The sequence below is a fragment of the Papaver somniferum genome, chromosome 3 (assembly GCF_003573695.1).
Source record: "Papaver somniferum cultivar HN1 chromosome 3, ASM357369v1, whole genome shotgun sequence".
NCBI lineage: Eukaryota > Viridiplantae > Streptophyta > Magnoliopsida > Ranunculales > Papaveraceae > Papaver > Papaver somniferum.
This window is the reverse complement of record NC_039360.1, coordinates 74,763,231-74,780,985: the sequence shown is the minus strand read 5'-3', so window position 1 is coordinate 74,780,985 and position 17,755 is coordinate 74,763,231.

Below are 17,755 nucleotides of genomic sequence, written 5' to 3'. Positions count from 1 at the left end.
GTGTATTCACCAATGTCCTTGGGAACGTTTACATCTCCAACTGCCACAACGGGTGCGTTATAGTCATTAACAACATATACCTATGATTGAAAATCACGTGCTTGAATAAAAGCTCGCATAGTAATTTTCCACCATAAGTAATTAGAGCCATCAAAGACTAGTGGTACGTTAATAGAGATAGCACCTCTATCCATAGAGTCAGATCGCTGTAAACACAGATTTATAAGGTCTTGAACGTGTTTTCCTGCTCTGATACCAATTGAAAAAGCGGGGGTCTAACAACCACACCCAATATTTCGCTTACCAATCTGTATGGAAAAACTCCAATATACTTTCTAGAGAATCAACTCGACAGTCAGACTCAATCTAGATAAAAGTATATCAAAGAGTTTATATCTCAATCTCTAGATTTAAATCTTACTCAAGCAATCTGCGAGTCTCGATTAAATACAAGAAAGATAAACTTGTATGGTACCAAAGACCAATATCCAAGTGTCAATCACTTTAAATCAACAACCAAAAGGTCGGATATTCTAATTGATTGAACAACGCACAACCTGTAATATTTCAATTATATAACAAAATATAATGCGGAAAAGAAATATCACAGACACCAGAATTTTGTTAACGAGGAAACCGCAAATGCAGAAAAACCCCGGGACCTAGTTCAGATTGAACACACACTGTATTAAGCCGCTACAAACACTAGCCTACTCCAAATTAACTTCGGTTTGGACTGTAGTTGAACCCAAACCAATCTCATACTGATCCAAGGTACAGTTATGCTCCTACGTCTCTTATCCCAGCAGGATACTACGTACTTGATTCCCTTAGCTGATCTCACCCACAACTAAGAGTTGCTACGACCCAAAGTCGAAGACTTTAATAAGCAAATCTTTATCAGACAGAAAAGTCTACGGTAATAGATAAATCCGTATCCCACGAATATACCTACGAGTTTTGTTCCGTTCTTTGATAAATCAAGGTGAACAAGAACCAATTGATAACCCAGACTTATATTCCCGAAGAACAGCCTAATATTATCAATCACCTCACAATAATCTTAATCGACGCAGTGAAAAAATATATTGTGGAATCACAAACGATGAGACGAAGTGTTTGTGATTACTTTTATATCTTGCCTATCGGAGATATCAATCTCAAGACAATTATTAAAATTGTACTCATATGATAGAAACAACAAGATCAGATCACACAACTACAAGAAAGTAGTATCGGTCTGGCTTCACAATCCCAATGAAGTCTTTAAGTCGTTAACCTGGTTTAGAAGAAGAAACCAAAGGTTAAAGGAGAATTGACTCTAGCTTAGCACAACTAGTATCACACAGAGTATGTGGGGATTAGGTTTCCCAGTTGCTAGAGTTCTCCCTTACATAGTCTTTCAAATCAGAGTTTGCAATCAATGTTAGCTTGGTAACAAAGCATTCAATATTCACCGTTAGATGAAAACCTTATTAGATCAAGTTAATATTTATCAACCGTTAGATCGAAAACATATCTTGTTACACACAAATGAAATGTAAGTTTCTAGGCTTGTGTAACCGTACCCAAACGTGTACATTTGTGGTTCAACAATAGTTAACCAAATGGTTATCCATATGAGCATTTTCATATCAACCATATTCTTCTTCACCATAACTATTTCAAATGACTCAAATGAACTAGTTAGAGAGTTGTTCAATTGCAAGGAAATCTTATGTACTACACAAGACACAATTGAAGCAGAAACGATGAGATTCACTCGAATCGGTTCATGAACTATATAGCCACGGTTTGCAATTGCATTCCTTAGTTTATATAAAAATAAGTTCACAATCATCGTCTTTAGATATAATGTCTGAACTCTTTCCGGGAACTTAAGTAGGTTATATCTAAAGACGATGATTGTGAACTTATTCTTATATAAAATAATGTGTCCGCGATATAATGTGTGAACTTTGTACATATATGTGTTTCCACAACAATGCTTATATCCTCCAATGGTTATATTATCTACACTCTCATTACAATCATTCAGAACATTCTTAGAGGACTTTATTATATAGTTGTTATTTACAAACTATTTTTCGTCAAAGTAAGCAATTTCCAAAGTGATTGAAACTTGTCATGACTTTCGTCACTAGGCAAAGATGAACTTGGATAAAGCGAAAAGCTTACCAACACATATTTCGAGAAATATATAGGCGAGATAAATTCACCTCGAAATACCAAATGTGTATAATCTAAGTCTATATAGAAAAACGACTATTGTATCAAGATAGGAGATAAATAGACTTTTGAGTGATAGATAAGTTCAAGTCTCTACATACCTTTTAGTCGATGAAGATCCACCAGTTCCTTGAGTAGTCCTTCGTCTTATATGATATTTGTCATGGAGTTCTTGAGCTCAACTACACTTTCTATCCTAGTCTGAGACCCTAGCTATAGTATACTAGAAATCAAAACTTATAGTTTTGATCACTAAAATTGACAAACATGCTTGAGATAGCAACGCATGAGAGTTCGATAGAGCAATGCTCTAACAGATTTGTTTTGGTACAATAAAACCATTAATTCTTGGTTGCCCAATCAGTGTCGATTTTAACATAATTTATTAATATAAGTCGATGGACTCAAGAATAAATCAAATGTTTATAGTAATTGACAGTATTAAATTTGGATGTATATTTAGCGAGAAAATTAAAAAATTTAATATTCGAGTACCGCTTAGTCCAAAGTATAAGATTTTAAAGATTAAGAAAACAAAAGGATAAGAAAAATTTACAGCCTCATTCTATTAGTAAGTCAACTTGTTGGTTCCACGCTGTCTTCTTAAGTGTGCCATAGTGGAATTTACCTTGTTAGACTTATTCACGTGCACTAGGTCAGAAAAATCTATTTGACATGCCAGGTGGCATGACAAATGTGTTGCGCTTCTGTGAATAAAGAATTAAGCGATGGAATTCCTAGCGAACGATATGGTCTACATTTTCAAGACAAAGTCCCTATAGTCGGGTTTATTCATTATATCGTTCAATATTATTTATATCGCCAACAGTTGACTCGTATAGCCAGAGGTCAACTCTACAACGCCTACCACACCTCCCCACTCATTCCCCTTCGCACCTTCTATTCCCTTATTTATCTTAAACAAAATTCTCTTCACTTACTTCCTAGAAAAAATTCTCTTTAGTTAAACAAATATGAGTGAGAAAAGAAAAAGAAACAAAAAGTCAAAGGATCTACTATCACCCCAGCCAGTGGATTAAGTTATGTCGTGGATAATGAATATGAGTTTCAAAATGTTAGATAAGTATTTGGTGTTGATTTACTCCCTTTACACATATTTGTCCTTGCAGAGCGAGTTAATACAGTCACTCTAAGAGGTGGGTGGTCTGAGTTCCGTACGGTTTTCATGTTACTTCCCCTTGTTGTTCAAGAGAGAGTCCGAAGATATCCTTGGTGGCGTTTATATCATATACAACCTAGAAACTGTAGGACTCAAATAATTCGAGTTATATTCGAACGATGGTGGAAGATTACAAATGCGTTATTTTTCAAAGATTTTGAATGTTGTATGTTTGTTTTTTCTTGTAATTAAATTTTTAGATTATGTTTTTTTGTTTTATAAAATTCAGAAAACATTACTTATAAATATTTTGTGAAATAGGAGTTCGACAGTCAGATTTGTACATGTTAACGGGAATTCCATGTGAAGGAAACTTACTTCAATTTAACAGATTAAATTGGGTATCAGAAGATAGATGGAAAGAAAGACTTCCTTTATACTCAAACGATGTAGAAGGAAATCATGCATATAGACAAATAAAAGTATATGGATTTAAAGTGGATGTGTTGAAAAGTTTTTTACAACTTATGCTAGGAAAATGAATGAGAATATGTTAAATGACAAACAATATTTTTTCCCTGACCATTATGATGAGCCCGAATGTCTGTTTGTGTTGTGGACAATTGATCAATGTCTAATTCCAATGCTAGATCAATGGTGTTAATTGGTTTTCTAGAAGCATTATAAGATTTAGAGCAAACAATAATGTATGACTAGGGGTATCCAATTTTATCAGAACTTTACATAGACCTCGGTATTTGCTCGACGTGTGCAAAAGATAACTTTACTGATTTTGGCGGAGTATTGAAGGGAAGAACCAATATTTTTCAGACTATTTATTTATTATTTTTATATGGTAAATGTACTAACCAACAATATTATTTTTTTTCAATATTGGTGTTATGCATATTTCCGTGTTTGTGAACCTTTTCTCCGCAATCCCATCCAATCATACAGAAGTACGATACCGAAAATTGGCAAGAACAGATTGAAAATGGTCAATATGTTTCCCTTGTTCAGAGGACTCGACAGTTGTGTACAAGAATCCTTAACCTTGTTTCCATGCCATATACAAAAATCCCTGAGTTCAAAGAAGTGGAAACCCAGAGAATGTTGGACGTAAGCCTTAAGAGGATTGTGTAATACAATTCTATTTCTGAAAATAATGTTTGGTGTTACGGTAAAAGACTACTTTTTCAGTTACGTAAAAGAATGGTGATAGCCATCAACTCCTATCCAAGCGAAAATATTTCTCGAGATGACTGAGAGATATTTGAAAAAGCTGGGGTCTAACAACCACACCCAATATTCGTTTGGCGATCTGAATGGACTAACTCCAATATACTTTCAATAGAATCAACTAGACAGTCAGACTCAATCAAGGAAAAGTATATCCAAGAGTTATATATCTCTCTCAACACAATTAGAGTTAAACAGAAACAAGTCTGTAAACCTGATTATAGTGTGTGAGTTCTTGGACGGTATCAAACCAATATCTTTTATTTTTATCACAACCTATTTAATACCCACCGCGTATAAACCTCTTTAAGAAACAATCATTAAAGGAATATTTCAACACGGTGCCACTTAAAAGATTGTTAGTCCAGACTAGTCTAACAGTGTGAAAAAGACAAAGTTAAGTGTCCAAGATCAATCAAATCTTATCCAACAAACAAGGTTGGATTTAACAACTATAATTAATTAACCTACAATCTTTATTATTTCAATTATATAAAAAAATATAATGCGGAAAAGAAATAAAACAGACACCAGAATTTGGTTAACGAGGAAACCGCAAATGCAAAAAAATCCCGGGACCTAGTCCAGAATAAACACACACTGATTATAAGTTGTTACACCAATTTCCTACTACATATTCGGACTAGATGTAATACCTGATTCAGCTGTATTCAAGCACTTGTAGAACTCCTAGCAGAACATCGATTCTCTTTAGGAATTATTCTTCTCGTATAACTTCTAGCAAAACACAAATTCTCTTTAGAATTCAACAACACGATTGATACTTTTCGGTCATTTGTTTTCACAAAACACCGAATCGATTTCCCTTTAGATGTAAATCAAGATTTTGGAAATCTTGTGTTTGTTTTGAGAGAAATAATTACTAAATAAAAGTAATATCAAAACAAACTTGTAGATTAGGGTTTATTATACTCTTCAAGAAAAGGAAGACAAACCTAATTATTCTATAACAAGAACAACTAGAATAAATCTAGATATATCTTGTTTAAAATTTCTTAAGGATTTTTACGAGATACCGTAATCGAAGTTTTTTTTCTAGTTCCGATTTCGACTAACAAGTGTTGGTATACAATCGAGAACTGAAATCTATCAAAACCTAGGGTTTATGATCAACAACTCTTGAATGGTCTTATATCAAAAGATAAGACCTTAGAATAGACAAGGGGTGAAAAACTAGATTACAAGTTGTATAATCAATCACGAAGATTAAATCCAACTCGTCTTTGTGATCCCCAATACAAAGACTTTTATCTGACTCTTGTTCATGAAGAACAGAAGACATGGAAAACAACCTTATGAAGCTTACATCAATTTTCCAAAGGGGATAAAAAGGTTTAGCATTCACGAAGTCTTTATTTATGGTGAAGAAGTTGACTTGAACAATAAGCTAGGGTTCAAGCTATTTTCCTTTATCAAGAGTCTCATGATTATGAGAGTCTTTCCTAAGTTACAAATATCTTGCATAAATAATTATTAGCATGTAAATAAATCACATTGTAACTTAGGAAGGAATTAAAAGTTATCACAAACACTTTAATATGGTAACCAAATATGTTTGAATTTGTTGATGGTAGTTTTTAGCTTAGGGTTAAAATCATAAAACCTTAGTCTGACGTGACGTCACTTTGTAAGGAAACGGATCTGTAAACACCAATGTCTCCACTAGCACATTTATTGAGCCGTTCAATATTTCTACGTGAAATTTACCCAGACTAACTGATGCGACAACCACCCCAAATACGCTATAAACTTCAGCACCTTGCCAGTGCAAACCTCACTGGGTACCTTTTTTATGTTCTGCGGTAGAATCCTTAGTATTGGCTGGCATCATCTTTGCTCATGCAAGCTACCCGTGCCAAAGGCATGCCAGCCACGCCACAGTGCCAAAGGCATGCCAGCCACGCCACAGTGCCAAAGGCATGCCAGCCACACCACCATGCCAAAGGCATGCCAACCATGTCATCCATACCCCCGTGCCAAAGGCATGCCAGCGGCTCCGTCCAAGCCGCACCATGCCAGCGGCTCCAAGACGCACCATGGAAGTGGCTCCATCCAAGCCGCACCACGCCAGCGGCTCCAACGGATCCATCCCAAGTCACACAATACCAGCGGCTCCAAGCCGAGCCAACAACTCCGCACGATGCTTGCGGCTCCATTTCACGCCAAAGCCATGCCGGACATGCAACCATGTCGCTTGCCGCCAAACGAAAGGTAGCCACGATCAACGGCTACCCTTCCTCCTGAGATGCAGATCTCAGCCGTACAAGTTCGCCAACAAACTTGTGGCAACTTTGGTCGCAATGCCAACATTACGCGGTTTGTGCCAAAACCTAATTTTGGTCGCGCCTAAAGCATGCACGAGCCATGCCGACCATGCCAGCATGTCGCTGGCCGCCAAACGTAAGGTAGCCACGATCAACGACTACTCTTCATCCTAAGATGCAGATCTCATCCGTACAAGTTCGCCACCAAACTTGTGGCAACTTTTGGCCGCAATGCCAAATTCCAAGGTTTGTTCCAAACCCTAATTGTGGCCGCGCCTAAAGCATGCACGAGCCATGCCACCATGTTGCTGGCCACCAAACGAGAGGTGTCCACGATCAACGACTATCCTTCCTCCTGAGATGCATATCTCAGCCGTACAAGTTTTCCGCCAAAACTTGTGGCAACTTTGGTCGCAATGCCAAAATTACGCGGTTTGTGCCAAACCCTAACTTTGGTCGCGCCTAAAGCATGCACGAGCCATGCCGGCCATGCCACCATGTTGTTGGCCGCCAAACGAAAGGTAGCCACGATCAACGGATCACTTCCTCCTGAGATGCAGTTCTCAACCGCACAAGTTCGCCACCAAACTTGTGGCAACTTTTGATCGCAAAGCCAAACCCTAACTCATTGGTCACGGCACCAACTTGGCTACGATGCCAATTCTTTGGTCACGCGCCAAACCCTAATTTTTCCACAACGCTAAATCCTTGGCCGCGCCATCAAACAAACAACAACATGCTACATGTTTTCCATGAAAACACACGAGACATTAAAACATGTCACAAACTGGGGGATTCTCATCAGGGTATTGGTCTGGCGGTTTACAGCATGCGGCGTGCAAAACGCCTGTTACAAGAAAGTGTCATAAGAGAGAGGCGGTTAGTAATGTCAAGAAATAATGGTGAAACGTATCCTCATAATGGAAACATCAATTCCAGGCGTTACTCGTTACCATTTTCTTCCATCACTCGATCGTTTCCACTTCTTACGAGGCCAAGGTACGTTTTATTGCGACTTGTATAAATAGGTATCACCTATTTCCACCAAACACAAGTTTTGATCAGGAGAATACAACACTCAGAAATCACCTGTTAGCTTTCCACATTGTTAGTGTTTCAATTTATGATACAAGTCGTAAAACAACCAGTCTTCCAGGATCAACTATTCTGGTCTCAACACTCTCTTCGCTTCCCTCCCCAAGACCAACCTTTCTCCTTCACTTTGTGACCGAAGCAAGTATGGAACGACCATTTCTTGGTTTAGGCCGGATTTGTACAGATTGATCTCTCGAATCAAAGTACTCCCTTGCAGTACATTGTTTAGGGTTTAGACTCATTTCTCACTCACACACACGAAATTACCAAAATCAGCAGAAACCGTTGTCACCCTCAAACAGAATTAATATTCATCTTGCCTAGATAAGGAAACATCAAAAACTTGACTAAAAAAGGCTTCTAGTCACGTAATTGGGCTCAAGTCCGTGAACCGTTACAAACAGTTTGTGGATTGTTTCCTACTAACGAACTGTAATAATTACACCAACACTTATAATTGAATTACTTTAATAAATCACTCATAACTTCATCGTTATAACTCAGAATTGAGTGATTCTTGGCTCGTTGAATTCGTAAGCTCATTCACCATAACATGAGAACCTTTCCACGGATAAAGGTTATTGTCAAAAAATTCGTGGATCAAATAACCTCAAGTATATATACATAAATGTACATTTACCGTCATAGGAATTGTTCCATGGAGTGAGCATTTGTTTCGATATATTAGAAAGGTTGAATTGAACAAGAATCCAAATGAAACCGATTACCACATACCTTTGTTGATGAAGTACTTGTTGATATTTTCTTGTAGTCTTCATACTTCATCCTTCAAGGATAGCTTCGATTTCAATTCTTAGACTTAATCTAGTCCGAAACTATCTTTAGTATACTAAATCAAGAATGCATTTTGGAAACTAAAATTGACAACCAACTTGAAATACCAAAGCTAGTGGGTTCAACCGAGAAATAATCTAACAATATTGATAAGGGATGGTCCATATTAGGAAGAAGATGAAAATTTGATCCAACAATATTGATAAGGGATGGTCCATATTAGGAAGAAGCTGAAAATTTGATCCAAGAGTCGAGATCTAGAACTGAGTACCGTTATTGGTTCAACACTATTTGCAAGCCCAATATTGTTACTCAAGCGTAAAATTTGGGCTGAATGTATTTCCCAACAATAGGTAGGATGCCACTTGGTGATGAATATCTTCCTTTCCAACCTCCACCAGAGACAGGTGATGCGTTTGCATATCCTAGTCAAGCGGGTTCATCGTCTACTATGACACCATTTTCTTGGGACGTACAAACTCTAGCTATGTATGGAGATATTTTTATTCATCTGAATGATTCTAGTGCACTTGAACGGACCTATCCATACTGGGGATAGATGTTATACCGGAGCAGTATCAGAACTAATTGAATGATTATCATGATCTACTACATGAACTAATTGAGTGAGATGCAAAGAGTGAGATAAAGCATGATGTTTGAGATGATCCAGGATATTCCGGTCATGGTGGTACAAGTCCAGGTCAGGTAGAGGTAAGAGTCCTAGTATACGCTCAAGTCCTGGTGGAGAGGTGTGAGTCATGGTGGTAGAGATACAAGACATGGTGGTAGAGGTATTATTACGGGAGGATCAAATAAACGAAGTTTTGGAAGTCGTGGAAGTGAAAAAGTAAGTTTAAGAAGTCGTTCTATGAAGAATGTACCAGAAATTTCTTCCAAATTAAGTGTTAGATAGTCAAGTAGTACGTAAAAGTAATGAATTCGTTGACATGGATACAACTCCTGGACATATGTTTAATTTATTGCTAACTGACACTATGATTCCTGGTGGTGGCTTGAACATTGAAGCAGATAAGCAATCTACTTTGTATATCCCAATTTCCTCAACCATATAAGCATTTCAACCATTTCAATCTCACTCATTTCAATATTTGTATCATGTCCCCCTCCTCCGAGTGAAACCGTTACTTTTCAAGGTTTTAAAGATTATGAAGAGACTCAAACACCTAGTTAGTCTTAAACCGACACAATCTCTGATATGTTGAATAACACTCTTGATCCAGAAAGAATGGGCAATTGGATCTGAAAAAGCGTGGGTCTAACAACACCACCCAATATTTCGCTTAGCAATCTGTATGGACTAACTCTGAAACACTTTGCTAGAGAATCAACTAGACAGTCAGACTCAATCTAGATAGAAAGTATCTCAAGGAGTTATTATCTCAATCTCTCGATTTCATCTTTACTCAAGCAAATAGAAATCTGCGAGTCTTTATCAAAGAGAGATATCTTGGACGGTACCAAAGACCAATGTCCAAGGATCAATCAACTACAATCAACAACCAAAGGTTGGATTAGAGAAGATGATGATCAAGAACGTACAACCTGTATTATTTTAATTATATAAAATATAATGCGGAAAAAAAATAACACAGACACCAGAAATTTTGTTAACGAGGAAACCGCAAATGCAGAAAAACCCATTGTCCTAGTCCAGATTGAATACACACTATACTAAGCCGCTACAGACACTAGACTACAGCAAAATAACTTCGGACTGGACTATAGTTGAACCCCAATCAGTTTCCCACCGATCCAAGGTACAGTTGTACTCCTACGCCTCTGATCCCAGCAGGATACTGCGCACTTGATTCCCTTAGCTAATCTCACCCACAACCAAGAGTTGTTGTAACCCAAAATCACAGACTTGATAATAAACAGATCTGTCTCACACAGAAAAGTCTATAAGAGGATAAATATGTCTCCCACAGATAAACCCTAGGTTTTGTTCCGTCTTTAGATATAAAATCAAGGTAACAAGAACCAATTGATAATCCTGTCTTATATTCCCTAAGAACAACCTAGATTAATCAATCACCTCTCTACAATTCTTCCTGACTACACAAGAGGATTGTCGAGGAATCACAAACAATGAGACGAAGATGTTTGTGACTTCTTTATCTTGCCTATCGGAGAACTCGCACGATCTCAAGTCAATCAATCGATTGTACTCATACGATAGAATATGCAAGATCAGATTACACAACTACAATAAAGTAGTATCGGTCTGGCTTCACAATCCCAATGAAGTTTTTAAGTCGTTAACCTGATTTTAGAGAAGAAAATCAAAGGTTAATGGAGATCGACTCTAGCGGGCGCACTAGTAGCACACAGACGTGTGGGGATTAGGTTTGCACAATGCTAGATGTCTCCTTTATATAGCCTTCAAATCAGGTTTTTGCTTTAGTTACAAAGCAATCCATATTCACCGTTAGATGAAAACCTGATTTAGATTCAAGCTAATATTTCTCAACCGTTAGATCGAAAACTTAACTTGTCACACACACTTAGGTAGACGTTTACTGGGTTCGTGAAAACCATGCCCAAACGTGTACGTGTATGTTGGTTCAACATAGTAACCCAAAAAGGTTAACCATATGAGCAATTCATATTAACCTTGTTCTTCTTCACCATAACTAGTTCAATTGACTCAAATGAACTAGTTATAGAGTTGTTCAATTGCTATGAGATCTTTTACAACTACACAAGACACAATTGAAACAAAGATGATTCGATTCGATTAAATCAGCTCATAAACATTATATCCACGATTTGCATAAAGCATTCCTTAGTAATTTAATGTTTCATGTTCAGAGCACATCTTTAGATCATAACCTCTTAAGTTCACAAACAAGTTCGCAGACTTAAGTTAATCGGTTGAGTTTTCCAAACTCGGCAGAAATTCTCGGGATGAGAACTTCTGCCAGTTCGCGGACTGAGATCACGGGCTTAGCACACAAACGAGTTTCGGAATATCCCAGCAGAAATTATCGGTCGAGAACTTCCGACAGTTGGCGGATTTGGCAAGCCAATTCCACAATCTTCCCGATTTCTCTTGATCAACAAAGTTCGAAAACTTCAGTTCAAGGAATACATGGTTATGTAATCTAAACTCTCATTTCAATCATTGAGACATTCTCAGAGGAAGCTATGTAGCCATTATTCACAGAACGATTCATGCCAGAGAAATTCTCAAAGTGATTGAAACTTTTCATGACTTTCGTCACTAGGTGAAGATAAACTTGATCAAAGCGAAACGCTTTACCAACACACGATTTCGAGATAAAAGATAAGCAATGAATTCTCAAATCGAAATGCAAATGTGTATGATCTAGTCTATATAGCATACGACTTTTGTCTCATAAGAAGTAGGAGATATAAAAGATAGACTTTTGAGTGATAGATAAGTTCAAGTCTCCACATACCTTTTTGTTGATGAAGTTCCACGGTTCCTTGTATAGATCTTTGTCGTTGTATGATGAATCACCATGAATTCCTTGAGCTCAACTACACTTTTCTATCCTAGTCCGAGACATAGCTATGTAGGCTAGAAATCAAGACTTATAGTTTTGATCACTAACATTGACAAACATGCTTGAGATAGCAATGCATGTGAGGTTGACCGAGATATGCTCTAACAATCTCCCCCTTTGTCAATTTTAATGACAAAACTATTAATACATATGGAATAGAAAAAAGATAAACTTTAGTGGCTCCTATTCCATAGTCTAATCTTCAACGTTCCTTGAAATCTTCGTCCTTCCAAGTACTCCAATGATCCCAAAGGTTGTAAGTTTAGCACCATCGTTGTTGAAGATCCGTAGATATAAAAATGAGAGAAATCGAGATTCTCGATCATTATTATACAGTGTCATAGTATTATTATATAACATCAAAGTCCAATTGTATCACGACTTTAACAATAATACTACGTTGATATGTATCACTCCCCCTTAGTCAATACTTCATCTTGATCATGGAAACCACTCCCCCTTACACAATTATCCGAAAACCATATGTATTTTTAGTGTGAACTACAATATTTCTCCCCCCTTTTTGTCAATAAAATTGGAAAAGGTACAAGAATGGGATCATAATGAAATTTCCACAAGAGACATTTCATGACCAAAAGAAAAATACATACCAACTTAATTTAGATGCAATCTAATAGCCGAAGCTAACAGCATTCATCAAGGAGTTTTAAGATACAAGATAACCCCTATAAAAGTCCACAGCCGCACTCCCCGCAAGATATTACCATTAAGCACAAGTTCAAAAGAACTCTCCCCCATTTGATGTCATTCCCGAGAGAACAACAAGAGCGGCCTTAATTTCGAAAGAAAAGAAAGATTTTATATTGGACACCAAAAACCATAGGAATGATTTTCTATATCCAAAGCTCAACCAAATTAACTAAAAGTAAACCCATGATTAAAACCACAAGAGTGATCAATTTAATTGAAAGTGCTCAACATAAGTAAACTCACGGAGCTACGACTAAGTCAATCACATGGAGATGACTAACTTAACCATTCAAATACTCAACATAAGGAAAACCTTATGGAATATATGACTACATTAACCAAAGAACATGATAGTGTATCCTTTCATGTACTCAATACAAGAACTTGTGGAATATATGAAAACTCAACTAGATTAATTACAAGAGAACCTATAATTAATCTAATTGGAATACAAATAACCAAACTAATCACCGAAGTAATCAATTTAATTCTTTTGGGCTCAACATAAAAGAACTTATGGAACCCCGACTAAGTTCATCATAAATATGACAACCTTAACCGTACATGTACTCGACATAAGAAAGAAAACTTATGGAGTACTAACTAAATAACCAAACAAGTTGATTAATTTAGTTCTTAATGCTCGACATATAGCATATTATGGAACAACCAACAAAGCCAAGGTAAATTGACTTAGTTATAAGGTGCTCAACATAAGACACATAATGGAGCCTCACGGTAAAACATAATAAAATGGATCAATGAAGTTCAATACCGTGGATAACATGCAAGGATATATTCTATTTTCCATCATAACGACATAATAGACTTTATCCTTGTTAAACAAAAGATTTTATCCTATTTTCCATCAAATACATGACTTCATAGGCATATCTTTTGTATATGTCAAAAGTCCATTCGTCCTTTCATCCATACGAATACCGATTCATGAAACTTTACTTTTGACTGCAATATGGGATCTTCAAGTTCACGGTCGTAAACAATACATATCCCATAAAAATATTGCAATATCACAAACCATTAAAATACTGCAATATACATCATCCTCCAAATATTTTTAGAATTTAAAACCAATAAACCTAAAAAATAACATAAGAAGATGAAAACAAAAATAGCTATGTGTAGTCACAATCATCGCTATTCAAAGCACTAGTTATTCTTCCAACTAATCCAAAAAGAAGGCTACTAGGCATATAAGACTCAGTTTTCCTTGATGATTTCATACCTCTGAAACGGTCCATCAAAGTATGAGTCACTGATATCCTTGAACCTGTTGAACGTAGAGACACCATGTTCAAAAGTTAGAACGTTGACTTTTCGATCAATAGTGCGAGCATAAAGACGAGCCTTTGCACAGTCAAGGATAACTTTCTTCTGATTTCTGATCAAGATATTCTGAGTACCAAGGATTTTCGCTTGTCCATCAATCAGCTGGTTTATCTGCAATTCAAGGTTAGCCAGTTCGTTCTTAACTTCATCCTGAACACGAATCAAATCCTTGACAGATTCACCAATCCAAGTGTTATACTCTTTTCTTTCAAGCATCTTCTTCCATATAAACTCTTGACCAGAATCACATCCTTTGAGATCATCCTCAACCATAGGGTTAACTTCTTCTTCGGGAACAGTTTCCATAGATCTCTTTTCTGAAGAAAAATGAGGCAACTATAAGATTTATATATGTTCGTGAATGCCATGGCTAGAAACCCTAGATTTCCTTGAGGAGATACAGGCATTTGTGGCCGACCAAGATTGTCCCTAGAAAGAGATACTGTGCAGCTTCCAAAACATCCACCATCCCAAAAGATCAAAGTGACAAAAGGAAAATGATACTAGAGAAGATCATTACAACAAGGGATATATAATCCTAGAGAAAATATAGCACAATACTTGATCATCTCTCAAATCCTCATCCTTGTATCTCTCAAGTTAGACACAAGGATAGAACATTCTGCTGTTAGGTAGCAGAGGGAGACATAGTCTCACCATCGGTTCTGAGAGAGTACCTATAAATTCTTCTAGGATATATTATCTCGGCAATTCTTATCCTTTCACTGCAGCTTCTAGGAAAAAGGGTGTGTCTCGCAGTCCTTCTGGGAATAACAGGCGGGAAACCCTTCTGATGACAAAGTCTAGGACCTCTAGAAATAAGTTCTAGGGGATTTTCTGAAATTCGTCTCCACACACTAGACTTAGATTTATCAGATATGTTCTTATAAGCACAAGACATACTTTCATTGGTAGCACGAGAATTTACAAATGTCCTGTAATGATTTATAGGAGAGAGATCATTCTTATAAGATACCTGGTTTCCTGTGAAAGGGACCTTCACTGTTGTAGTCGTTCGACTATTTACTCCATTGAAAATAGAAAGAAGCAACTTGTGGAGTTCAGAAACACGTTTCTTTATAGCAAAACAGTGGATAACATAGTGATTTCCTTTTCCACAGAAGGTACATATTCGTGGAGGAGAAGCAACAACTGACACTTGTTTAAACTTCATATCCACGGGAGAATATTGTAAGTTATAAAAACTTTCCTTGACATAATCTTTTCTTGGAGAAAATTTCATTATGTACGGTAACTCATGAGAATTAGTTTGTGCAGAAGAATTTTTCTTTAAAACTGAGTTTTCCTTTTGCAAGGATTGGCACTGTCCATGGGCTAAGACAAGCGATGCTTTAAGTTTCTCCCTCTCAACACGAAGTCTGTCTAGATCGGATGAATGCGTCTTGATCAAAAAATTTTCTCTAATTGAGCCTTCTTTGACCAGCTTTTCAAGAACACAAATCTTTTCACACTGTATAATGTTTTCTTGAAGAAGTTTCTCAATTTCCTTAGAGAATGAACCTATAATGTTTTAGAGTACTTGTTCACGATAAATAGACTTTTCGAATTCATCCATGAGCTGTACATGATCCTTGAGATCAACAAACTCTATAGAATTTTTTGAAATTCTGGTGAGCTCCATTTCAGCTTTTGCCATTATGTCCAACGTCTCATTGGAGGAAGAATGACCAACACAGGATGGAACAGTCTTCCTACCTCGGGATTCGGAAGAATCATCTAAGGAGTGACCCTTTGAGGTATTCCCGAGACACTTGACAAAGTTAACAGCTTTAGGAGGCATTTTGGTATGCGTATGAGATTCTGTTCACAGACTCAGATTTCCACAAACACAGACTTATGAGGTCTTTAAAGTGTTTTCCTGCTCTGATACCAATTGAAAAAGAGGGGGTCTAACAACACCATCCAATATTTCGCTTAGCAATATGTATGGACTAACTCCGAAACACTTTTCTATAGAATCAACTAGACAGTTAGACTCAATCTAGATAGAAAGTATCTCAAGGAGTTATTATCTCAATATCTCGATTTGATCTTTACTCAAGCAAATAGAAATCTGCGAGTCTTTATCAAAGAGATATAACTTGGACGGTACCAAAGACCAATGTCCAAGGATCAATCAACTACAATCAATACCAAAGGTTGGATTAGAGAAGTTGATGATCACGAACGCACAACCTGTATTATTGCAATTATATAAAATATAATGCGGAAAAGAAATAACACAGACACCAGAAATTTTGTTAACGAGGAAACCGCAAATGCAGAAAAACCCCGGGACCTAGTCCAGATTGAATACACCTTGTATTAAGCCGCTACAGACACTAGCCTACTGCAAACTAACTTCAGACTTGATTATAGTTGAACCCCAATCAGTCTCCCACCGATCCAAGGTACATTTGTACTCCTATGCCTCTGATCCCAGCAGGATACTACGCAATTGATTCCCTTAGCTGATCTCACCCACAACCAAGAGTTGTTGTAACCCAAAATCACAGACTTGATAATAAACAGATCTGTCTTACACAGAAAAGTCTATAAGAGGATAAATTTGTCTCCCACAGATAAACCCTAGGTTTTGTTCCGTCTTTAGATATAAAATCAAGGTAACATGAACCAATTGATAATCCGGTCTTATATTCCCGAAGAACAACCTAGATTAATCAATCACCTCTCTACAATCCTTCCTGACTACATAAGCGGATTGTCGAGGAATCACAAACAGTGAGACGAATATGTTTGTGACTTCTTTATCTTGCCTATCGGAGAACTCTCACGATCTCAAGTTAATAAATCGATTGTACTCGTACGATAGAAGATGCAAGATCAGATCACACAACTACGATAAAGTAGTATCGGTCTGGCTTCACAATCCCATGAAGTCTTTAAGTCGTTAACCTGATTTTAGAGAAGAAAATCAAAGGTTAATGGAGATCGACTCTAGCGGGCGCACTAGTAGCACACAGACGTGTGGGGATTAGTTTTGAACAATGCTAGATGTCTCCTTTATATAGCCTTCAAATCAGAGTTTTGCCTTAGTTACAAAGAAATCCATATTCACCGTTAGATGAAAACCTGATTTAGATTCAAGCTAATATTTCTCAACCGTTAGATCGAAAACTTAGCTTGTCACACAAACTTGGGTAGACGTTTACTGGGTTCGTGAAAACCATGCCCAAACGTGTACGTGTATGTTGGTTCAACATAGTAACCCAAAAAGGCTAACCATATGAGCATTTCATATTAACCTTGTTCTTCTTCCCCATAACTAGTTCAATTGACTCAAATGAACTAGTTACAGAGTTAATCAATTGCTATGAGATCTTATGTAACTACACAAGACACAATTGAAACAAAGA